Source organism: Papaver somniferum, chromosome 8 (assembly GCF_003573695.1).
Source record: "Papaver somniferum cultivar HN1 chromosome 8, ASM357369v1, whole genome shotgun sequence".
Classification (NCBI taxonomy): domain Eukaryota; kingdom Viridiplantae; phylum Streptophyta; class Magnoliopsida; order Ranunculales; family Papaveraceae; genus Papaver; species Papaver somniferum.
The window spans coordinates 49,796,600-49,813,396 of record NC_039365.1 but is presented as its reverse complement, the minus strand read 5'-3'; the positions used below and the strand labels follow the sequence as shown (position 1 = coordinate 49,813,396).

At 35.3% G+C, this 16,797-nt stretch overlaps 1 long non-coding RNA gene across 1 annotated transcript; it reads left to right on the top strand.

The window, feature by feature from the left end:
• The first annotated feature begins 15,571 nt into the window (after positions 1 to 15,571).
• On the top strand, positions 15,572 to 16,508 carry LOC113306659. Its single transcript, XR_003338768.1, has 2 exons — positions 15,572 to 16,181; positions 16,291 to 16,508. It is a non-coding gene; the product is annotated as an uncharacterized LOC113306659 (long non-coding RNA).
• Positions 16,509 to 16,797: the final 289 nt, after the last annotated feature.

Here is a 16,797-nt window from a genome sequence, read left to right as displayed (position 1 = left end):
GTTGATCCAATCCTGGAATAAAACGTCTGATGTAATTTACCTTGCCCATAAAGCTCTAAAGTCCTTTCACAGTAAATGGAGGACTTGGAATCCTACAAACTTCCCAGAAAAAACACCAAATGCAAATTTCATCGGATTCATCTTCAATTTGTACTCTCTGAACCTCTCGAAGACTTGTCTCAAAACATTTAGGTAAGATGATCGAGTTTTTGATTTGACGACCACATTGTCGACACGGTCTTCTACTTGTGTATGCATCATGTCATGAAGTTGATAGGTAGCACCTGCATTCTTTAATCCGAAAGGCATCACGGTGTAGTGAAATTCCCAATGGGAGTCCGGAATACAGTCTTATTGGCATCGTGCTCGTACATCTTGATTTGGTTATATCCGTTGTACCATCCATGAATGAGAACATATCGTGACCACTGGTTGCATCGACGAGCATATCAATGTTAGGTAAGAGAACATCGTCCTTCGGGCAATATTTTTTCAGGTTCCTGAAATCGACACAAATCTGACCATTCTTCTTCTTGACTAGGACATCATTCGCCAGCCACGTCAGATGGGTTTGATGAATCCTGCTGCTAGCAGTTTCTGAATTTCGACTTTAATCTGTTCCTCGACTTCATGTCTGAACTGCATCGACGGTTGTTTGACAGGTTTTGGGCCGGGAGTGATGTGCAAGTGATGCGTGACCAATTTTTCATCCAGACTGGGCATGTCCTTGTACGTCCAAGCAAAAATATCTTGATACTCCATCAACAGGCTTATCAATCTTGTTCGTTCTGTTAGAGCATTGCTCGGTTGAACCCACCAAGCGTTGGTTTGTCATACTTTAGTGAATCAAAACTCATGTTAAGAGTCGCTTGATTATGTTCTAGAGTCAACTTCGTATAGGTTATCTACAAAGTATTAGGATATGAGACATTACAAGTATTGCGAAGTCTTGAAAATGTGCAGAAGCAAGGAGCTACAACGACAACAATCATCCTTCCACTTGAGGTTAGTGATATTTGACTTGAACTGTTTCATTCCCTAACGTATCTTTCAAGTCGTGCATATTGAAAACATAACTACGAAGCATATTTGAACTCTATATAAACATAATATTAAGGAATACAATACGAGGTTATTGTTTAACCATTAAACTTTGTAGATAAGACATCGTCATAATCATTTGAATGCTATTGTGATTATGTATGGGTATGAGGTGAGGATTTCATCCTAAGGAACAATGTTTTACATGTGTTCTAAGGAAGTAAGTTCATAAACTTGTTTGTGAACCGAAAAGGAAATTGCCAGGTGTTATTGGTTTTTTTATTCATTGCATATGTTATGAACAACCAATATGTATGATTGAGTATAATCGCTTACAACTTGTTTGTGTTCTTGGTAGAACTATTCACAAAGGCCTGACTTATGTATTGATATGACTTTTATTAGTGAAACCGATCTTAAGTAATCATCTGAGATGGTATGATCGGGTTTGTTTTTTGTCTGACCAAATTTGGGAAAAGAGAACCGATCCTAGTAAGAGGTGCAATACATCACAAAGGGGAACCGATCCTTGTATGAGGTGCAGCAAGGTTTATAACAGAAAGGGGAATCGATCCTATGGACATGTGCCACACGTTTTTAGGCAAAGGGGAACCGATCCTATGGATATGTGCAACACATATAAGTTAGATACCATATATATGTGGGGAACCGATCCTAGTACCTTGTCAATCGAATTTTGGAAAGCTAGTGTTACTATGCACAATACTCACATGGAGGTAGACCTGAAACTTGTTTTGGTAGAACCGTTGAACCCATGATTGTGATTGAATGTTTGTTTGTCAATCACAAAGTTTTTAAAAGTCATATGAACCAATTCTAAATTTTTTTGGAAGTGTGGCAAATAGGTTTACAGGTTGTAAGTGTGAAAGAGAACTTACAAAGATAGGATGTCGACATACTTTGAACACGTGCTGTGAATGTTTATCATTAATTGTTCAAAGATATTCCTTAACAGCTAAGGGAAGAGAATCCCAGGATCGAAACATAAGTAAGTTAAGAATATTTTAATTAAGGTTATTAATTTTATTTTGTAGGGAAATTCCAGAATTAGTAATGTTGCATTTACTAATTAGATTTTCCGAGAGATTTCGATCGTTATTTTTGGACAGAGCATTTCCAGGAATTATCAAAAACCGAATCTGTGCTTTAATGAATATCTTGAGAATATTTTAGGTTTTGGAAATTCCTTGGTGTCCAAAGTTCCTTGTCTATAAATACTTGAAGTTTGCCTTTCTAGCAAACTAATCCTTCGTAACAACGGACTTCCTCTTTTGTTGTTGTTACTGGTGTAGCCGCCTATTCGTAGAGGAGAGTAACCTAGTTAGGCGAAATCTCTTACGGCCGCTCATTTTAAAGTTTTATTTAGTATTGAGAAGCTCTAGCGTGTAACATTGGTGGGAAACTAGATAATTGCGGTTTATATTTTGTTTTCGATTGATTTTATTGACTAACGGTGGTTGAAATCTGATTGCACCTAGTTTGTTTATGCTTGAGGATCTTCTCTTCTGATATAAGATTCACTCAAACTAGTTCAGAGTTTCGACAGGGATCTTTAGACTGTTGTTAGTTTTAAAGACGATCTTGTGATAATCCATTGTTAACAGACTCCATTCTGTGCGTGATTGATCACAAGAGATTCAAGTGATTGTGTGCAGGTTTTTATTGAAGATTTAAGAAGATTTGAAGACAAAGACGATAAGATCTGACTTGGGTTTATAATCTTTGGTGTGCACAATACTTATTTTGGTAAAAGAGGATCCAATTAATAATCAGTTTATCCTGGTGGTAGATTGGATTGAATAATTGAGTAGATCGGATCAACACAATTCTTTGGATTAAGGCGATAATTTAACATAAGATAGATCTAAGGACCCGAAGAATGGGTTTTTGTTAAGATAAACGGAAGAGCCTTTGTTCGACTCATATCACTTAGTTGTAGAGAGTTGATACCAAACAGATTTGTTGTTCCTTTACTGTTTGGAATATGAACCAAAGGAATCGTTCCAAGTACGTGACTTATTTATAAGTTGGAGGCGTGGGAATACATACGGAACTAAGTAAACTATAGTTTTAGTTGCTTGGTCCCAACTATACGAAGTTAGGTGTAATTTTGTGTAGCGGCTTAATCCTGAGAGTATTCAAATCTAGACAAGGTCCCGGGGTTTTTCTGCATTTGCGGTTTCCTTGTTAACAAAATCTTGCTGTGTCATTTACTTTATATTTCCGCATTATAATTTTTTTATTGTAATTAAAGTAAATTACACAAACGTTAATTCCTATTTACTTGATAAGTGAATCCTTGTGTTTGGTTAAGTCCGAACCTTTTTATCAAGTAACATACTTCTTTATTGTATTGTCTCGATCTCGTATCCATAGACGATCACACGAAGTGTGAACCGATTAGTTGTATTATCTCAACTCAGTCCATAGACAATCACTTTCGGTGAAATGACTTATAGGTAGGAAAAGTTTTAGCTTGAGGTATATTTGGGTACCCTTGCCTTTTAAATTGCTATCAGAGCAGGCAAACACGAAAAGATATAGCAATCTGTGTTTGGTGCGATCCAACCTATAAGAATTGTATCTAATGAATGATTCACTTAACGTAAAGAAAAACATCAAGAGTTTTGAATTAACACTTGATGATGGCATCTACGAATCAATATCTGAAGATATCATCACTAGAGATTCTACTAGACAAGTTAATCTTCTTAATAATATAGAAACCGATGACGACTAGAAAATACGTCTACAAGAAGGGTTAGATGAAATTTCCGATGATGATGACTCAGATTTTGAACAAGAAGTAGAAGAGGATATCTCAGAATACTCTAAACTGCTGGATCCTTTAAAAAATGAAAAACTGAAAACTTCGGATTTTATTGGTTTTATGACTCCTATTTGTCGTGAGAACAAGAAACTGAGGAAGGTTTTTCAAGGATATTGTAGTGGTTACCGCGCCAGTGATTATCTTCTTAAAGATCATACGAACGATCTAAATTCTAAGAAATTAGAATGTGAAAAATCTTCGAAGAGAACTATTTTTGTCGGAAAAGAGACGTGTTGAATCGGAAGCAATGTTTAATTCTCGACAAATACAAGGTTTTGAAGAAAAATCCAGTGCTAGTCTCTCTCAAACAAAATTGTTAGAGAAAGAGCGTGATGTTGCTCTTGAAAAAATTCACTTGTTGGAAGAGAAACTTTTTGAATCTGATGCAAGGATTAACTCTCAACAAAATAGTTTTGAAGAGAAAGAATGTATATATCTCTCACGAGGAAACACCTTGAGGATGATCTAGTCGGTGTTATTGATAAAATCAACACGTTGGAAGAATAAATTTTGAACTGAAAAATCCAATGAAAGCTCAAACAAGTTAACCTCAATGTTAGAAGCAAGTAGAAATCATCGTGATACATGAGGATTGGGATATAAGGGAATAGATGCTTCAATATTAGCAAAGAGGTAAAATTTGTTAAAGCTACAAATTATTCTCAATCAGAGGCTTCCACTGATGACAAAGATGCTCCTATTTCTTGTAAAGAAGAAAAGTCTGTCAAGCCTAAGAATAGTGTTCAACCAACAACAATCAAAGAGAGCACTTCTACAGATGTCAAGGAAGCAACAAAGTTGAACAAATATAAGAAGAAGAAGTGGAGGAAGAAAAATCGCCGAGCTCCAATGCAAGAGGATCCACAAAAATGTAACATTAAAACTCACACTTCGTATGTTACTAAGCATTGTAGTTATTGTGGTAATAAAGGGCATGTGGAATGGGGATGCAATATTCGTAATTTAAAAGACAAACTTTCTTTTGTATCAACCGAATTGGCTAAGATTGTTCCCCAAAGGAACTCAGATCGGTATTGTCTTAAGTTTAGGAAAAAGAATTATTATAATGATAGTTCAAATTTTGCATATCACTCGACAAGGTCGTTTCATAAAAGACCCAATTATAGAAAGAGAGATGACTTTTTAAATGCAAAAACAATATCTGATTTTCCAAATTGGAGAAAGGGTGTTTCGCAAAATATTCAAAAGGACAATGATCCTAATGGTATGAAAGAGAAAGCTTCTCCTGCAAAACCCAACTCTAAATGGGTCCCGAAGTCCTCCATAGCCAAGAAGGGACCAAAAGTTAGTCACAAGAATAACTCTCAGTTGTTAATTGTTGGTGACAATAATTACAAGAGTTTTCTTGAAAGACTAAAGAAAGACATCATGTTTTAATTCTCTTGTACTAGTGGACATTGTGATAATAACGCTCTTCATCACAAGTCAAATAAGAAAAACAAGAGATGGAACAAGAGAAAACAAACCAAGAAAGAGGTTAAGAATGATGAGTCTGTCTTAGTCACTCGTGACGAACAAGACAAGGCTCAACTTAACAAAACTTAGTTGTGTTAGAATGCGGCATACTCACCTTAGTGATCAATCTTTTTAAAGGTGAGGAAGCACAAGATCTCTCGATTATTTTATGACTAATTAATATCTTTAGGGAGATCTATCTTCTATACTCATACCTTCTCTATCTAATTTTGAGCTTTTGATAGAAACGGTAATTTTGAGTTGATGATGTTGATATCTACTGATCATACATGTGTATCTCTTGCTTTTGTGGTCAAAACGAGCCAAAATCACTGAATTCAGACTTAGTATGCAAAAGTTATGTCTAAAATTGTTTGTGTATGAATTCGTGTGGTATGACCGATTCCTAGAATCAAATCCATATGAATGAATTTTTATATCTTTGCTTTGAATCTGTTTATGGGATGTTTGATTTCGGTTTTACTACCTTAATATTTTATCTCATATATTGTGAACCCTTATGGTTTGGGTGACTTTTTGGTATAACCGGATTAAGTTCTAGCCCATGTTGGTAGGCTTTATCAAAGAATCATGGGGGGTTCTGGTAGAAACAATATGTGAAAAAGTCACAATATGTTGAATCGGTTTTGGCTTAGCATAAAAGCACATGTGTTTCGACGGTTTTCAACTTTTGCTTGCATTTGTTAAAACCGGTTTTCAACCTTTCTCTGGTAAAGGTTGAGGGTTGTTATTCTTTTGTTTTGGCATAAGGATGACAACATGATGATATTTCGATACCAATTCTCCCTGGACGAAAATGTAAACATATTGGAGAATTCGATGCGAAATTTGAGGTAACAATCTTGTTAGTTAATTTTTTCCTGTTTAAGAAAAGTATGAGTTTATATCATATATATTTATTGCTTTTGTTTAACAAAATTTCTGTTCAATTGATGTGTGTGTTGATGTGTGTGATTCAATTGGTTCCGGTTAAGAAAAACTATTGTTATCTTGCTTTGTTGTGTGGTATCAATTATTTAGGCTTACAAAATTTCGGTGCAATTGCGGTGCTTCTAATGTCTATGTTGTTTCAATTTCTTCCAGTTGAGGTGAATAATTACGCAAGTTGATTTATGTTGGTTTGTATGAATTATTTAGGGCTTAATGAAATAAAAGGTGTACGGGATGAGTTGTTTAGTCCAATTCGATTCCGGATAAGAGAAACTAAGTTAATTCTGATCTTAGTTAGACTTATCAAAGTGAGGTTTCGGTTATTCAAGTCTAAGCGAATGACTTAAAAAGAAATGCTAGTTAACTAACCTAGTACTTGTCTTGTTTTAAATTGAAAGGTCTAAGTTTATGGATAATTAGAACCTGATGAGAAAAATAGAGTTATCTTTATTTTGGACTTATCGAAGTAAGCGGTTGTTTTTGAACAATCTGTTTAGCAAAGGGACTAAGGTGCTAAGTTGATTCTTGTTTTGCTAAACTAAATTAGAAAAATTATTTCGGACAATTGTTTCCTTGGTAACATATCAAAATAAAACTACTTGTAGTTTCGGTTTTGATATTGGTTATTAGAACATGATGTGTGGAACCCTCGTGCCCAACTCTACAGGTTACAAGTCTATTTTAAGATTTGTAAGATTCTTTTCGTGTTGTTCTTTATTTTTTCGTTTCTTTGTCATTTTGTGACAGAAAGGGGGAGAAATATATGGAGTAAACAAGTGATACTGGCATTGATTTTATATTGATTGGTATCGCTAAGGAAAAGAACATTGGTACTTGAACGTTTATCTAACGAAAGAGTGAAAGCACAGACTAAGGGGGAGTAACATGTCATATGAATTGGTATAACAAAGACGTGCGGTTTAACAAAGCTAATACTCTTTTTCTTTGTTATTATAATGTCAACAACGGCATTTTCAAGGATTGAATGTAAGCAGTTTACTGTGCTGTTGAATCGTGAATCAAGCGTATGCGTAATGAATTCTTGTAATTTGTTTATCCATATGATGTAAGAGTTTTGTCACTAAAATTGACAAAGAGGGAGATTGTTAGAGCATAGCTCGGCTAAACCCACCAAGCGTTGGTATGTTAAGTTTGGTTGTCATATTTTAGTGAATCAAAACTCATGTTAAGAGTCGCTTGATTATGTACTAGAGTCAACTTCGTATAGGTTAGCTTGAAAGTATTAGGATATGAGACATTACAAGTATTCCGAAGTCTTGAAGATGTGAAGAAGCAAGGAGCTACAACGACAACAATCACCCTTCCACTTAAGGTTAGTGATATTTGACTTGAAATGTTTTATTCCCTCACGTATCTTTCAAGTCGTGCATATTGAAAACATAATTGCAAAGAATATTTGAACTCCAGATAGACATAGTATTAAGGAATACAATACGAGGTTTATTGCTTAACCATTAAACTTTGTAGATAAGACATCACCATAATCATTTGAATGCTATTGTGATTATGTATGGGTATGAGGTGAGGATTTCATCCTAGGGAACAATGTTTTACATGTGTTCTAAGGAAGTAAGTTCATAAACTTGTTTGTGAACCGAAAACGAAATTGCCAGGTGTTATTGGTTTTTTTATTCATTGCATATCTTATGAACAACCAATATGTGTGATTGAGTATAACCGCTCACAACTTGTTTGTGTTCTTGGTAGAACTATTCACAAAGGCCTGACTTATGTATTGGTATGGCTTTTATTAGTGAAACCGATATTAAGTAATCACCTGAGATGGTATGATCGGGTTTGTGTTTTGTCTAACCAAATTTGGGAAAGGGGAACCGATCCTAGTAAGAGGTGCAGTACATCACAAAGGAGGACCGATTCTTGTATGAGGTGCAACAAGGTTTATAGCAGAAAGGGGAACCGATCCTATGGACATGTGCAACACATTTTTAGGCAAAGGGGAACCGATCCTATGGACATGTACAACACATATAAGTTAGATACCATATATATGTGAGGAACCAATCCTAGTACCTAGTAAACCGAATTTTGGAAAGCTAGTGTGACTATGCACAGTACTCACATGGAGGTAGAACCGAAACTTGTTTTGGTAGAACCGTTAAACCCATGATTGTGATTGAATGTTTGTTTGATGAATCACATAGTTCTTGAAAGTCATATGAACCAATTATAAACTTGTTTGGAAGTGTGGCAAATCGGTTTCAAGGTTGTAAGTGTGAAAGAGAACTTACAAAGATAGGATATCGACATACTTTGAACACGTGTTGTGAATGTTTATCATTAATTGTTCAAAGATATTCCTTAACAGCTAAGGGAAGAGAATCCCAGGATCGAAACATAAGCAAGTTAAGAATCTTTTAATTAAGGTTATTAATTTCATTTTGTAGGGAAATTACAGAATTTGTAATGTGCATTTACTAATTAGATTTTCCGAGAGATTTCGATCGTTATTTTTGAACAGAGCATTTCAAGAATTATGAAAACCGAATCTGTGCTTTAATGAATATCTTGAGAATATTTTCGATTTTGAAAATTCCTTGCTGTCCAAACTTTCTTGTAATACTTGAAGTTTGCCTTTCTAGCAAACTAATCCTTCGTAACAACAGACTTCCCCTTTTGTTGTTGTTACTGGTATAGCCGCATATTCGGAGAGGAGAGTAACCTAATTAGGAGAAATCTCTTACAGCCGCTCAGTTTAAAGTCTTCTTTAGGATTGAGAAGCTCTAACGTGTACCGTTGGTGGGAAACTAGATAATTGCGGTTTATCTTTTGTTCTCGATTGATTTAATTGACTAACGGTGGATGAAATCTGATTGCACATAGTTTGTTTATGCTTGAGGATCTTCTCTTCTGACATAAGAATCACTAAAAGTAGTTCAGAGTTTCGGCAGGGATCTTTAGACTGTTGTTAGTTCTAAAGACGATCTTGTATAATCCATTGTTAACAGACTTTGTTCTGTGCATGATTGATCACAAGATATTCAAGTGATTGTGTGCATGTTTTTATTGAAGATTTAAGAAGATTTGAAGACAAAGACGATATTGAAGATCTGACTTGGATTTATAATATTTGGTGTACACAATACTTGTTTTGGTAAAAGAGGATCCAACTAATAATCGGCTTATCCTTGTAGTATATTGGATTGATTAATTGAGTAGATCGACATCAACACAATTCTTTGGATTAAGAGTGTTGTTAGCTTAATCTTAAACGGTTACTTCGGTAATTGAACATAAGATAGATATAAGGACCTAACGAAGGAGTTTATGTTTCCGCGTTATAATTGTTTTATTATAATTAAAGTAAATTACACAAACGTTAATTCCTATTTACTTGATAAGTGAATCCTATTGTGTTTGGTTAAGTCCGAACTTTTTTATCAAGTAACATACTTCGTTGTTGTATTGTCTCGATCTCGTATCCATAGACGATCACACAAAGTGTGAACCGATTAGTTGTATTGTCTCGACTCAGTCCATAGACAATCACTTTCGTAGAAAGGACTTATAGGTAGGAAAAGTTTTAGCTTGAGGTATATTTGGGTACCCTCGCCTTTTCACGTTCCTCTGATAACAATGCAGAACTGATCAAGATTGGTCTTGAATTTTCCTCCATTCCGATGTTGATTGTTTCAAGATCATCAGTAGTGGAGTCAGTACCATCTTGTAATTTCCATGAAGCATCTTGAATTTCTTCGTCAGGCGATCATTCATTCTGACATAATTCTTCGGGGCAGGGATAATAATCTCTGCATCGAACATATATGATCCTTCCTTCCGCATCATAGTTGGTTATAAAGTGAGATCCATTCTTAGTATGATCGTGAGTCGAACTCTGATCCTGATGACGCTTGAGCGGTGTAGCAGGTGACTTAGAGGATCTTACATCGACCGTTGAAGATGATGGTTTATTAGCAGCTTTCTCGATGTACTTCCATCCCGGGAGTAGGGTGTTATAGATCTTTCCCTGAGGTCCAGGGATGATTTTTTTAGGTTCAAGGAACTCAGCATCATAGGCTGTAGCATAAGGAAATGATGAAGTTGCAATGCGAATGATCTTGTTTTTGGGAAGATCATTCATGCATCGATGGTACGTCGAGGGAACAACCTTGTTATCATGAAGCCACGGTCGTCCGAGTATCATATGATAGTCAGGCTCTTTCTCACTCACGTGAAATTTGACTGTTGATTGAATAGGTCCTACTTTCAGGTCTACATATGCATACCCATATGTATGGCTCTGGCTTCCTTCGAATCTTGTCATCAATATGGGATGACGAAGAATCTTACTCTGTGGGATCTTGGCCTCTCTGAGAATCTTCATAGAAATAAGATTGGTAGAAGCACCGGTATCGACAAGAGCTCTCCTGAATTCAGAGTCCTTGATAAAAGTAGTCACAAACAAGGCTCGATTATGCCCTTCTTCCGTCATTCGGTCTTCTTTAGTGAAGGTAATATTGTTTATTGAATGTTCGGACACCATTGATAGTTCTTCAACTTCTAGAGATGAGGGAATTATTTGCACATCAGATGATATATGGTTGAGTGCAGCAAACGTGTTCGTACGCCGATCTCTGGAGAAGTGCAGGAGTTCACATAAATTTTCGATTAGATGTGTAACTTCCTGATCTACCGACTTCTCATAAGTAGTGAAACAATTAACTTGAGGATTGGTATCAGTATTGTCAGGAAATTAACGTTCTACCACCTGAGCTCCCAAAATCCTTGTCAGATTCACCATGTAGTTGAATAAATTATTGATTACTCCTTTCAATCGATTCATATTTCTTTCCAAAATTTCTTGCCTCCGCGCTAGCTCGACCATAGTATGGATTAAAGGGTATAGAAAATATTCTACTAATCCCATCTCAAGGATCCATAGGATTAATTATGGATCCAACAACAGAATAATTTGAATTGTTAAGTCTTAGATCTTGTATTTAAGATTTTGTATACCGAAATCCAGTATGTATATATGCCTGGAAAATTAAATAGGAACAGTGATGGAATTTCTCCATCGAATGCATCGATGGAGATGAATGGAGTAGTGAAATAGGACGATGTTTTAGAGCATAGCTCAGTTGAACCCACCAAGCGTTGGTATGTCAAGTTTGTTTGTCATATTTTAGTGAATCAAAACTCATCTAAGATTCGCTTGATTATGTGCTAGAGACACTTCGTATAGGTTAGACTAGAAAGTCTAGGAATATGAGACATACAAGTATTACTCGAAGACCTGAAGAACGTGAAGAAGTAACGAGCTACAACGACGACATCATCCTTCCTCTTGAGGTTAGTAATTTTGACTTGAGTTTTTCATTCCTAACGTATCTTCAAGTCGTGCTATATTGAAAACATAACTGCGAAGCTGTGAATGAATATTTTACTTTAGTAAATGAGACATGATGATATGATCATAGTATTAAGGAATTAGACTACGAAGTATAACGCTTATCTTTTGAACTTCGTAGATGTGACATCGACATAATCGTATGAATACTATTGTAATTATTGTGTATGGGTAAAGGTAAAGATTCCATCATAGGAAAAAAATGTTTACATTTGCTTAAAGGAAGTACATTCATGAACTTTTTTTATGAATCGAAAGGGTAATCGCTAGGCTTATTGGTATTGTTATTCATTGCATATATTTGTATTGTTATGAATAGTTTTTATTAATTAGTGTAACTGATCCTAAGTACTCACCTGAGATGGTATGATCGATATTTGTAATTGGTGTGACCGATCCTAGTAATTGGTGTAATCGATCAAAAAAAAGTTGTGTAACCGATCCTCGTAATTGGTGTAACCGATCCTAGTGACTGGTGTGACCGATCACAAGAAATACCATGAGTATATGGTAACCGGTCCTGGTAATTGACGTAACCGATCCTGGTAACTGATGTAACCGGTCCTGGTAATTGACATAACCGATCCTGGTAACTAATGTAATCGGTCCTAGAAACTTTTGTGTCCGATCACAAGTAATCCATATTAAGGTATAACCGATCCTAGTGATTGGTAGAACCGATTGAACTCATGATTGTGATTTGATATTTGATCAATCACATAGTTGTCTTAGAATACAGATGAACCAATTCTAAACTTGTTTGGAATTTTGGTATAATCGATTCCAAGATTGTAAATATGAAAGATGATTTACAAATAAAAGATGTCAACATACTTTGAACACGAACATAACTCTTATCTTTTATTGTTTAAAATTATTCCTTAATTACTCAAGGAGATCCCGGTCAGAAATAAATTAAGAATCTTTTAATTAAGGTTGTTAGTTTTATATGCTTTAATTACCAACAATTAAATGCATATTTTTAGAGAATAAAAATTAGTAGTGTGCATTTACTAATTGGAGATTTTCTATTGAGATATTTCGGAAAATATTGGACAAACATTTCCAGGAATTATGAAAACCGACTTGGGCGTTTATTGCATATCTTGAGAATACTATGGTTTTGGAAATTCCTTGGTGTCCAAACATCCTTGGACTATAAATACCTAAGTTTGCATTTCTATCAAACTATCCTAAGAGCCAGGAAAACTTCATCTTTTTGTAGTTTCTGGTGGAGCCGTCTATCCGGAGAGGAAAGTACCCTAATTAGGAGAAATCTCTTATGACCGCTCGTTTAAAGACTTTTGTGGGATCTAGAAGCTCTACGAGTACCGTTGGTGGGAATCTAGATAATTGCAGTTTATTAGTTTTCGATTGATTTGATTGACTAACGGTTGTTGAACTTTGATTGCACCTAGTTTGTTTATTCTTGAGAATCTTCTCTTCTGATATAAGATTCACTCAAACTAGATCGAAGTGTCGACTGGATATTTAGAACTATTTGTAGATCTAAAGACGTCTTGTGATAATCCATTGTTAACAGACTCCGTTCTGTGCGTGATTGATCACAAGAGATTCAAGTGATGTTGTGAAGGTCTAATTGAAAATTAGAGAAGATTTGAAGATGAAGAAGATTTTTTATTGGTTTCTCATATATTTGTGTAGCACAAACCTTGATTGGATGGGATCCAACAAGAATCAGATTTATTCGATTGATTAGTTGCATGAGATCGGTAACATCTAATAGTTCTCTTGAGTTCTATTTTGATTGTTACAAATCCGAATATTATTACTTAGATAATAGAGATTGGATTGATCTAACCAGGCAAAAGAGTTTATTAGTTTAAACGGAAGAGCCTTTGCATATGACTTGAGATATATTTATCTGGAAAGAATCAATAGAGTTGTTACCACACAGATTTATTGTTCCTTTACTGTTTGGAATACGATCCAAAGGAATTGTTCCAGTGCGTGCACTTATTGAATGTCGGAAGCGCAGGGATACTGAAGAAACAAAGTGAACTAGGTTTATTGGTCCCAACTATACAAAGTTTGGTTTAGATTTTGTATAGCGGCTTAATTCTGAGAGTATTCAATTCTGGACTTGGTCCCGGGGTTTTTCTGCATTTGCGGCTTCCTCGTTAACAAAATCTTGCTGTGTATTTTACTTTTCTATTTCCACAATTATAATTGTTTATTATATTATAAGTAAAATACACAAATGTTAACTCAGTATTACTTGATAGTGATCCTATAGAGTTTGGTTAAGTCCAAACCTATTATCAAGTAATCACACTTTAATTGTTGTATTGTCTAGATCTCGTATCCATAGATGATCACACAAAGTGTGAATACCGATTTTTCGTATTGTCTCGACTTTGTCCATGGCCAATCATTTTCAGTAAGAGGGCTTATAGATGGATAAATTAAAGATTGTGGTGTATTTCGGTACCCTCGTCTTTTCAATTGATATAAGAGCAGGCAAACACGAAAATATATAACAATCTGTGTTTGGTGCGATCCAACCTATAAGAATTGAATCTATGTCTGATTCAGTTAACGTACCACCAAGATTTAATGGGACAAATTACCCATTATGGAAATCTGCAATGAGAACTTTTCTTCAATCCAGAGACTTTAATACTTGTCTATTAATCGAAGATGGATATGAACGACTGGAAGTAGAATATTCGGAAACTGAGTTTAAACGCTTAGCGTTCTATACATATGAAGAAATATCTCTTGCAAAGCAGAATTCTGATTGTTTGAATGCTATAATACATGCAGTAAGTCATGATTTTCTACATCATGTTCTGTCATGTGAAACTTCTAAGGAAGCATGGGGTACTCTTGAGACTGTATTTGAAGGAAATGATTCCAAAAGAGAAGCTCCACTTCTATCTCTTTCTTCTGGATGGGAATTCCTTAAAATGGATGATAAAAATACCTTTGAGGAGTTTAACTCTAAACTTTCTGAGATTGTCAATGCTTCTTTCTCCCTTGGAAAGACTATACCTGAAAAGAAAATAGTATGCAAGATTCTAAGATCATTACCATCCAGATACGAGTCTAAGAAACATGCCATAATAGAAGCCGATGATCTTTCTATACTTTCTCGAAGCTCTCTTGTAGGAAAGTTAGAGATCTTTGACAAAGAAAATCTGCTGAAGAAACGAAATGTTGGATATGATATCTCAGCTAATATAAATCAATCTTCGAAAGAAGTATGTATAAACCTGACTGAGAAACGTTGTCAAGAGGATGAAATACTTGTTGAAAAAGAGCTTAACTCAACAATTGTACTCCTAACACAACGGATTAGGATGTTTTATTGAAAGATAAATCTAATCCTGATACATTATCTTTTCGTCATGAAAAAGATAATGAAGAAATCCAATGTTTCAAGTGCCGTAGATTCGGACATATGGCAAAACATTGTTCCAACATAAAAGCTCAGAAGTGCAACAAGGCTTATGTGAGACTCCAAATTGTTTTTCGGGTTTAACTAAACCCATTATCTGAATTCTGATCTGAGAATGCGTAAAACTCTGATATCAAGTATTTCCAACACTATTTAGGTTGCCTCAATGATAAGGGTTGGTGTCTAAATAGAGAGTCCCCCTTAACCAAATTATTGGGTGCTAGAATAGTGGCCATGCAGTGAAGCACGTGTCACAACGATACGGAGAGAATGAGGGCAACACATTTATAGTTTGGGAAGGAAGGAAAATCCGGGGGTTTTCTTTATCATCTCCCCATCTTCCTCCATTTTTAACCTAACAACAAAATTGTAGAGAGGAGGGTAGAACAGAAAAGAAAGGGGGGGGGGGGGGGGGGGGGGGGGGGGGGGGGGGGGGGGAACGATTCTCATACTGTTCTCCAATCATCCTATTATGCATGAATTTGGTTCTGTCTTTGGTGAAATTTGCATTAGCTTCTATTGTTATTGGGAAGAAGCTGAGCTCGAAATCAACAAAGTAGTTTTGATGTCAGGTTATGGAATTAGATTTAAAGAGAAGGTAAGGAGGCTTTTCCTCAATGATTTCGTTTAAAGAGTGATAATGATGATTTGAATTTGATTTCATCCCTAATACAAAATCTTAGAATTAGGGTTCTTGTTAGGATCTTGGGGATTTGTGTTATTATTCATGTTGTTATACAAATTGACGAAATTGGTATTTTCTAATCATGATGATTTTTTAATATGGTTTGATTGAAACAATTTACTTCAATATCGATTCTTGCTTGAAAATTCCGTATGTCTTGTGCACCCTAAAATGCAGAATTTTATTTTGCTTATATCTTAAAATCTAACCGTTGGAATCGGCTAAAATTTTAGTATGTTGTGTTCCATTAGACCATAATACTACTGTAAAAATTTGAGAACGATCAGACATGGGAAAGAATGAAAAGTATTCAATATACCGTGACTGTATTCTGCTGAATTGCAGCCTTGGAAAGTCGGACAAATCAGTGAGTTTCTCATTACCTGTACATCGTATAAAGCTAAATTTTTAGCATGTTATCTAGTACTTTATATTTAACTTACTGTATAATTTTCAAGAGTTTCCAATCACTTTAGGTATCTCAAATCATGAGAAAATCTTGACTAAAGTTTGTATACCGGCAGAGAAAGCAGCTAGGTTGTGAGGTGTATATCTTTTTAATGGGCCGTTGAAATATTATGATTTTTGAATATGCTATTGTACCCTAAGTTATTGGCTACTGTAAGGATTTTAAGACAATCTGGAAAGATTTCATAATGTAAAACTTGAATAAACTGGAACTGCATTCCGTAAATCGAGAATCCTTTACTGCCCACTCATCTTTACGAGGAGTTGTATTACATTTCTTGTCTATTATAGAATTTTGTTGACTACTTTGATTAGGAGAAAGTTTATCTATAAGTGTTTTGGTATCTTTTGTGGTTTATGTGGTCTGTGTAAATAGTCAACTGTTTGACGAGATTTTGATTATGGCCTGATACGGAGATTGGAGTCCTGGATATTTATGGGTTTTGAATTCAATCCAAACCCCGAAGTGTACATGTTTCCTAAGATTTTAAGATAAAATCGTAGCCTAGTAAGAT